Source organism: Hippichthys cyanospilos, chromosome 20 (genome assembly GCF_059441005.1).
Source record: "Hippichthys cyanospilos isolate Australia breed blue-spotted pipefish chromosome 20, RoL_Hcya_1.0, whole genome shotgun sequence".
NCBI classification, from domain to species: domain Eukaryota; kingdom Metazoa; phylum Chordata; class Actinopteri; order Syngnathiformes; family Syngnathidae; genus Hippichthys; species Hippichthys cyanospilos.
Window position 1 is genome coordinate 15,986,138 of NC_142388.1, and position 9,561 is coordinate 15,995,698.

At 38.5% G+C, this 9,561-nt stretch overlaps 1 long non-coding RNA gene across 1 annotated transcript; it reads left to right on the forward strand.

Annotated features, from left to right (window-relative positions):
- The first annotated feature begins 4,387 nt into the window (after positions 1-4,387).
- LOC148407550 (uncharacterized) lies at positions 4,388-9,154 on the forward strand. The gene is made up of 3 exons (XR_015863892.1): positions 4,388-4,404; positions 5,057-5,089; positions 6,039-9,154. It is a non-coding gene; the product is annotated as an uncharacterized LOC148407550 (long non-coding RNA).
- Positions 9,155-9,561: the final 407 nt, after the last annotated feature.

Consider the following 9,561-nt stretch of genomic DNA (forward strand, 5'->3'; position numbering starts at 1 on the left):
GCGAGCGAAAACAGATTTTGAGCGCAGAAAAAAAGTTCTTGAAAAGAAGTTTCTCGCTCAAAATTCCTTTTTGCTTGCTCGCAATTGCATTCTCACGCTCAACATTGAGCTCTCGCTCGTTCGAGTCGTCCTCTGCGCTCGCTCAGTTCTCCTCACGCGTTACGTTTGTGCCACAAAACCAGCCAATCAGAGCTTGTAAAAAAAACATTGATTGACAGCTTGGTATCCAATGAGATTGCTTGTTGTGTTCACCCGGAACGAGCAAACGAGAGTGCGTCACATCTACGTAGGCGGGAGGGGTGGGCTTATATTATTAAAGTACAAAAACTAACAAGGTATTTCTGTCAAATGATACAATACAGTAATAATAATAATATTAAAAGTAATTCTCCAGCCCAAGTCCGTGTTGACGCACTCTCGTTTGCGCTTTCCAAGTGAACACAGAGCAAACGAGAGTGCGTCAACGGATAGATCTCATTGGATACCAAGCTGTCAATCAAAGTGCTTTTACAAGCTCTGATTGGCTGGTTTTGTGGCACAAACCTAACGCGTGAGCAGAACTGAGCGAGCGCAAAGGACGACTCGAGCAAACGAGAGCTCGATGTTGAGCAAACGCGATGTTGAGTGAGGGTGGGAGGAGTATCGCGAGCGAGAGCGAGGTGTTGAGCGAGAGACGGCTATCCCGAGCGAGCAAAAAGGAATTTTGAGCGAGCAATTTCTTTTTCTGTGTTCAAACTCCATCGGCGCGCGCTCAAACTCTTATTATTACGTGCTCAATAGTTTTTTTCTTGCGCTCAAAAATCTGTTTTCGCTCACTCAGTTTGATTTTCTCAGCTCAAATTTTTTTCGCGCGCTCGTAATTGTGGCACAAATATAACGCCATACGTAGAAAGCACAAAACAGACGTGTTTTAATCCAGAGGGAAACTGCCACTGGACAAGCCTGATGATGTGTCATCAAAGCCTTTCACAAGGTGGTGATCTTCCACTCGTTCTTTGGATGAATGCAACATGTGGAGCCACAGGCAACAAGTGGACAACACGGTCTACAAAAAAAAAAAAAAAAACACTGAGGAGGTGACAACAAAAGCTGATAGAGATATGCACATTTTTAGTTTTAACTGAAATAAATCACAGCAACTTACACCAGAATGCGGACAAGTGCTGCTTGATTGCTGGCTCTTTCTCCTGAACAAAGAACCTGTTAGAAGTAGATGGGACAAAAAATACTTATACTGCCTTTACAAAAGAAGATAGGTTTAATGATGAGCTCCTTACCTTTTCCTACCAATAAAATAAGGAAAGAAGAGACTTGTTTTGATCCAGAGGGAAACTGCCACTGGACAAGCCTGATGATGTGTCGTCAAACTCTTGCGCACGGTGGTGATCTGTTCTTTGGATGAATGCAATGTGAGGAGCCATAGGCAACATGGGGAACACATAGGCCTGCAAACACATTCAGGGGTGAGGACAAACTGCAAAAGATAGGCGAACCTATAGTTTGTTTTAACTCTTTTAGTGCCAAGCGTTATCGGAAAAGGAAACCTCAAGAGGGGCAGTGTATTTTGCATTTTCATTCATCTTTCACAGCCATTTTTTACATATGTAAAAAAAAAGAAAAAGTATGAATATATCATATGAAAGATTAACTACCATTCCTTTGAATGCATGTTCAGTTGACAAGTTATGTTTTATATGTGAAAACACTGCCATCTAGTGGTATTATTTTATTACTACAGTGCTTACAGAGCTTTTTTTAGATAAGCATGGCTAGTATTGAGTACTAAGTATTCTCCATAAGAAACGTACTTGATGTTACCTTTATTACTTATTGTGTGAAGGTGAAACCTTCACACATATGTTATTCCTTGACTTTATTGTGTGAAGGTGAAACATATGTTATTCCTTGACTTTATTATTATTATTATTGTGTGAAGGTGAAACCTTCACACATATGTTATTCCTTGACTTTATTATTGTGTGAAGGTGAAACCTTCACACATATGTTATTCCTTGACTTTATTGTGTGAAGTTGAAACCTTCACACTTATGTTTTTCTCCACCTTTATTATTATTGTGTGAAGGTGAAACCTTCACACTTATGTTTTTCTCCACCTTTATTGTGTGAAGGTGAAACCTTCACACTTATGTTTTTCTCCACCTTTATTATTGTGTGAAGGTGAAACCTTCACACTTATGTTTTTCTCCACCTTTATTGTGTGAAGGTGAAACCTTCACACTTATGTTTTTCTCCACCTTTATTGTGTGAAGGTGAAACCTTCACACTCATGTTTTTCTCCACCTTTATTGTGTGAAGGTGAAACCTTCACACTTATGTTTTTCTCCACCTTTATTATTATTATTATTTTTTTTATTCCGACCGTTTTTTAGGTACGTTTCAACTCATTCCCAGTTCATCCAATTCATGCCGTTCAAACTTCATATCATTCTACATATTCATGTTTAGTGCGGGTCTATTTTTCAAGTTTCAACTTTTCATCGTTTTCCTACAATTTAAGTTTTTGTACCGTAAAAATGGCCTAATGTTAAGTGAATGGGCTGGTTTTCGTGCTTTATTTTTAAACCTTAACGTTTTCGATATTTCCTATGTCTCGGTGGCTCATGGGATTTGTGTACGGCATTCGCACTTCATGTTCGTGGGTTCAATCCCAGGCTGCGTTATTTTTTAGTTGTGTGAGTCTTTTTTAGTTAGTGCGGGTCTATTTTTCAAGTTTCAACTTTTCATCGTTTTCCTACAATTTAAGTTTTTGTACCGTAAAAACGGCCTAATGTTACGTGATTGGAGCGTACTTCCTACTTCCTTTTAAAGCGTTCACGGTTTCGTCATTTCCCGTGGCTCAGACGTTCTGATGACGTATATCTACTACATGTTCGTGCGTTCGATCCCCGCTGTGTCTTTTCACACATTCAGTGTTTTTTTTCAGTTAATTCAGTATTTTCTTTTGGTTTTAACTCCTTCCCAGTTCATCCAATTCATGCCGTTCGAACTTCACATCATTCCACATATTCACGTGAAGTGCTTTTTTATTTTTCAAGGTTCAACTATTCATCGTTTTCCTACAATTTACGTTTTTTATACTATTCATATTTAAAGAATTTAGCCTTTTCAAACTGTTCTTACTTTCATTTCATCTTTTCATTCCACAGTTGAACTTTTTTCAGTTTTTTAACTTTGTATTATTCGTAGTTCTTCATAGATTCACGTTCAAAAATACTTCATTCCCCATATTTCAATCTTTCACAGTGTGGTCTTACACTTCCCCCCAGTGGCCCAGTGGTAGAGTTGTCATCTTCAACATGTCCGTGTCCCGGTTCGGGCAAATCGCGTTTCACGTTTACAGTTCAACTTTCAGCTACAATTCAAGTTTTTGTACCGTAAAAATTGTCTAATGTTAAGTGAATGGTGTTGTTAAGAAGTTTCTGATTATACTTAACGATTTCGTGTTTGAATCGTTCTGTTATTACTATTTACGTCTGGACATGTTTCTCCTGTGGTCATGTGATCTTCCTAGCAACCGCCTAGCAACTAATCACAAGTTGTGTTTCATTCCTGCACTACCAATCAGGACTCTGTTTACACTATCATAGGTTGTTTTGCTCTTTCACCGGTAGTCGGCAGGTATCGTTGTAACGGACAGTCATTTTTTCTGCTTTCAATCATTCTGTGGATTATCTCATTCCTTTCATTATTATTCCGTGCGTCCATGAGAATGTAAGTACAGTTTGAATATGTTGTCCGTTCGTGGTTTTGGATACATGTTTACGTTTGCACTGCTTCACTTTGTCCATTAATGTCTAAGTTGTTATTGCACCTAAGTTTGGTATAATTGCTAAAGGCAGATATACCGTTCTTTTCATACTTCACTTTTAGTATTCACGTTAAAGTTTCATCCACAAAATGTGCATGTTTGTCGCATGTTTGCCGTGTGTGCCAATGTGATGCGTACTCCAAACTTCACACATTTCACATTCTCAATATTACTCATATTTACATATTTTGTGTCCGCATTCGTGGAAATGCCATTTACGAATGACAGTTCAAACCCAGCGAACTACTTCGTGTGTCCTCCACCTGTGTCAATCCAGTCGTACGGGACGGTTCAGGAAGCGTAGTACACCACACCTTTTATTACCGATGCACGCTCATAACAACATTTAGGGCTCGATTGATTTACTTTTTCAGGTGTTTGTTCATTTTGCCCATCACGTCTGTCAACACATCTAAATAATATATTGTTACAAATGTTTTTGCGTAGGTAAACTGCAGCAAAGGGAAAATAAATCCGAATGTCAGTGAAGGTAACATAACTCTAAATGTGCGCGTACTTCCGCTTGCGGATTATTGCCCTTGCGAAGTGTGAGCGGTAAGTCCGGTACTCTCAAGGTATTTCGATATTAATATTTGTAAATACTTTATCTACACTGCTCTAACAAACTGAAAACAGTAACGTTTTTGTTTTATAAGCACTTTGTTCTTACCGCAATGAGTCATTATCAATTAACTTGGTTCGCTTTAGTTCTCATGCGATAATATACTACTATGCTAAAACCACGTGTGCTAATTTGGTGAAGCGTTTCGACTCGTCGCTGCACTGCCCGTTTTTCATTGGCGTGCACTTTGCAATTCACTTTGCTGTGTTGCGTTTGTGTGCCTAGTTATTTGTTTTAAATACAATTTACATTTTATTATTGTTATTTTCAAGTGTCAAGTCTGGACAACTTGTTTATATCCTGCTGGAATAAAATAAAACCGAATAAATACACGTTGGACACAAAACGAGTACTGGTGATTTAGAATCCTGAATTGAATCTTGACCAAAATCTTCGTGATCAATATTTTGGGCATAATTGTGAGTGTTTGATATTAGATTATTTTGGGGAAAATGTGTAATTCATACTGCAAAAGTTTTTGAAAGGTGCATAACAATATATATATATATATATATATATATATATATATATATATATATATATATATATATATATAACTGTGTTGTGAGTCAAATATTACCAAATCAATATCTTTGCGTCTACAGATTCTGTTGTAGGACTGTTCTTCTGATCCTGAGGTATGTGCAAATTGCCAACCGATTTACTTAGCCTCATTTAATTTTAAAGAATTGTGGCAATTTTGAGATGACATGTCATTGAAAAGCTTCTGCTTTATTAAAAGTAGATTTTGCTCCTACGTTGAATGAGTGTTCAGTATAAAGTACAGATCGGTTTGATGACACCTCGTAAAAGTATGTGTGGTCTCTATTGTACTGATTTGGAAACCGTCAATTATGCAAAGCCTTATGAAATAGCCACACTCGGGACATCTTTTGGTCAAATACAGTCAGCTTCTAGAATCCTCAAAATAAAATCAAAGAAGTTTTCTACGCGTCAGAATAATTGTGCATCAAATTATTCTAACAAGACTATGGGGTAATGGGGTTGACCATCCATTTAGTTAAATATATATTATATTTTTTAATAATTGCGGTAAATGTGAAATAAAAATTCACATTTTAAAAATGCTCTTAGTAGCACTTTACATGTGCCACTTTCAATTTTTTTTTAACTCTCATCCTTCATGTAATACTGGAGTACATATAAAACTATTGGAGAAATAGGAAGCCAAGCATGGTTTGAAAGTTTGGTGCATCATGCATCATCTTTATTTGGACAAGATCAATTAGAGGGTGGATCTGTGCAGTGGTAGAGTGTTTCCTTATCATGGTGATTATGATGAAGCATGCTTGAGCAATACCGTAGCTCCCAACTCCCCCTCACATTTTACAGGATACAAATTACTGGCAAAAAACTATATCAACGTGTACATTTTGTTATTTGTTGTTATCTGCCTAGTTTAATGTTTTCATGATAATAAAAGCATACAATTGTACGTATGAAACTGTATGCATTGAGGACATTGTGACATATATTGTTCACTCCTAGACCCGAGTAAAAAAATCTACATTTGGGTTTTGAGTTGAAATGTTCACTTCATTTCGGTGTTGCTTTTTGTGCCTACAGATCCTGTTGTTGAATCCCGCATCTCTACAAACTTGAGGTGTGTGAAAATTACTTACACATTTTCAAAATAGGCGCATGCCATTTGGAAGAATTGTGGCAACTATGGTGACGTGCCATAAAAAGGACCAGCGGTATTCAAAAAAGACATTGGTCATCTCGAATGAGAGTTATGAATGTACTCACTGAGCATAGTTTGGAATGAGCAACATTTGGTGTAGAAAGTGCAATTCTATTACTCCACTTTATTCACTGTTCAATAAACCTCATGTGTTCAAATGCCTTACAATAACAATCAGTGTTCACACACTTGAAACCTCCATCCATTTCTTTAGCTGCTTATCCTCACGAGTTTTGGACGCTTGGAACAATGCATATTAATATCCCACCAATGAGTTTGTGCCCGCACGTGCTGACAATAGATTCTAAGGGTATGTATACATGAGACAATAAAATCTCTGAGTCTTTGATAAACCTTGCGCAAAAATATCACAGTATCGAAATTACGGCTGTAATTTTTCCATTGTATGCCAATCGTATTTGATTTTCCCAAAAGTGTATTGTATATTCAGTACATTGAGAAATGTATACCATGTTTAATACACAAAAATAAATGCATAAACATTTTAACATACCTGTGTTTGTTCATAGTTTCCCATCAACGGTAAGTTGCACCACACTGCCATTAATGTCCACTCGAAGGCACACTAGTTAAAAAATCGTATTGTAAAATGAGATTTGTTTTCTAAAAAACACTGTTGTTACCTATAACACTTCAAATTATACAGAATGCCATTTTGTTTTATTGTCTTGATCATAAATTTGTGTTTTGGATCAAATGTGATCATTTCTGTTTGAGTTTGGGAGGCATCTGAATAAGACGCCCAAACTACCTAAATTGCGTAAAAGTTCAAAATTCAGCATATTTATTGATTACACACAAAAATGTGCCATGACCTCCAACGTGCTGTTTGTTTCCTCGTTATCTTCAGTGCTTGTTAACAAGGTCAAACAAAAACTGTTGATTGCCATCAAAGGCGACGTGTTGAGACAACTCTGCAAAAAGCCAATCGTATTCTGCAGTGTTTGGGTTAAGATTAACAAACGCTAATTATTGGTAATAGATTGCATTTGCCATTATTGAAACCTCAACTTTTTAACACCGCAGTAAACCTGTCAACATGGTGTTTGGCCCATGCCTACTCGCGCTACTATTATCAGCTGCATTACCGTGTGGTTCGGTGCCTGCCTTATGTCCTGTTGTCACACTCTGCAGCGCATTGTGAAAGCGGCTGAAGGGATCATCGATGTGTGTCTTTGTGTCTCTCTCCTACTCTGCTGGACATTCACAACACTCGTCTCACCCGAAGATGTTGGGATTGGGGGGGGGGTGTTCCCCTCTTACCTTTCCCAAAGCCTCTTTCGCCTGCTGCCAATCGTGAAGAAGATCGCATGGTCCCTGGCAGTGTCTGATTTTGTAAATGCAACCCAAATAGTTTAATACATTTTTGAAGCAAACGTAATAGTAATACAAATAATAGAAAATAAATATACAAAGAAATAATAGCAATAGTATATAACTGAAAAACAAGACTACAAGAAAAATAATGTGGGATATTTCAATAGAAAATTCAACAAAAATAGTTAGAACCGTTATTCAAGTCCCATGCACTTAACTGTTTATTTAAATCACTTACGAGAATTGACAAATGAACAAGATAAAGTTTTGTCATTATTTTTCATTTTTGTAAATCTGACTGTTACTGTTTTAACGTACTGATAGTTCTGCCATCTTTCAGGATATTAAACTTATCCATCTCCTGACTGTTAATTTCTTAAAGTTTGGCGGCCTGGAATAAAAGCCTAAGCCATGTGGCCCCCGGGCTGTAGTTTGCCCACGCCTGATTTAGAGCGCTGAACTTTGAATGTTTTACCTAGTTGTTTGGGTTTCATTATTCCGGCACTTTAAATTGTCTCGTAAATGAAATGCACTATGCACATAAACTTGCCTTCAATATTATTAAAACGTGTGTATTTTATTTTCAGAAGACCTTCTCCACCTCACCCCAAACACCCCTCTTTTTTGCTGCTCTACCTTTTTGTCTCTTCCTATTTTCTACCTAATCCCGTCAGTTTAAAAGCATGCCGAGGAAGAACAAAAAATCTTTAGCGGCAAAGTCTTGCTGGCAGCGACGCCGTGGCTCCCAAGCAACTCTTGCACGCTCTGATGGTTTTTGTTCTAACGAGGCACCAATATCAGAGATTGATTCATGCCTGGGTGTTTCACCCATTTCAGAGATTGATACATGCCTGGGTGTGTCACCCATATCAGAGATCAATACCTGCCTGAATGAGGCAATTTCAGAGATTGATACATGCCTGGGTGTGTCACCCATATCAGAGATTGTTATCTGCCCAAATGAGGCACCCATATCAGAGATGGCAACATGCCCGACTGAGGCACCCGTGTTCAAGATTGATGACAACTGTGCCGATGAAGCACACGGTGAGCATGGTGGCGGAATGGCTCTCGTGCAACATATGGTAACGTATGTGTTGGCTTCTCACAGCCAAGCGCATTGGAGATATGGTAAATGGAAAAACAGCCAGTGTGTGACCAACTCTGTTATATTTCTGGCATTCCTGCAGGAGTTAGATCACCTGACCAGCTCTCAGCTTGATCTTGTTCTCAAACAAGGCCATGAACTATATGTAAGTATTATAACTACGTTGCAAGCAGAAGGGCGCTTTGTTCACCGTTTCCTGACAATTGATGAGGTTCCAGGCATTGTAAGCGGGTTTGCAAAGCAGCACATGTTGATAAAGGGTCTTCCTTCGTGTGGTATGTTGACCTCTTTCCTTGGTGAAGTGTATTATCTAAATCTTCGAGATAGACTGCAGTGCTTGACTTCAGGTGTAAACTTTGCTCTTTTGATTATGCAATCATTGTGCATAGCTGTTTTTCGAAACCGTGATGGCAGATTTGGGTTTTTTGATCCTCACAGCCGAGGACGTGACGGACTACCTGTTCAAAACGGCACAGCCGTTGTATTGCTTTTTACATGCTTGAATGACCTGACAGATACATTGATTAAATCTTTCACTATGTCAAACGCCAATTGTGATTCTCAGTATGAGATTATACCCCTTAGCTTTGCATCTGTGGATGTTACTGCTGATGACCATGAGATGGTGCCATGTGCAGAGCGTCCTCCATTGACGTTGCAGTTTGAACGCGTCGACACAAGCCGAGCCGTTGCTGAGACCACGACAAGTTCACGTTCAAACGAATCTGTGCCCCACGTCTCAAAACGCCGTCATGATCTGACGGATAACACTGATGGGTTGATTTTCCCAATGTCTAAACCTCTACCAGACTTGTCAAAAATGAGCAAAGCGAGAAGAAGAAAATTTAAAAGACGGATGCAGGCACAAGAAAAGATGGCCGTTGATTCCGGAGACAAACCCAGCAAAAGGGAACTGAAGCGAATACGCAAAAACGTAAAAGGTAAAGAAAATTACTGTC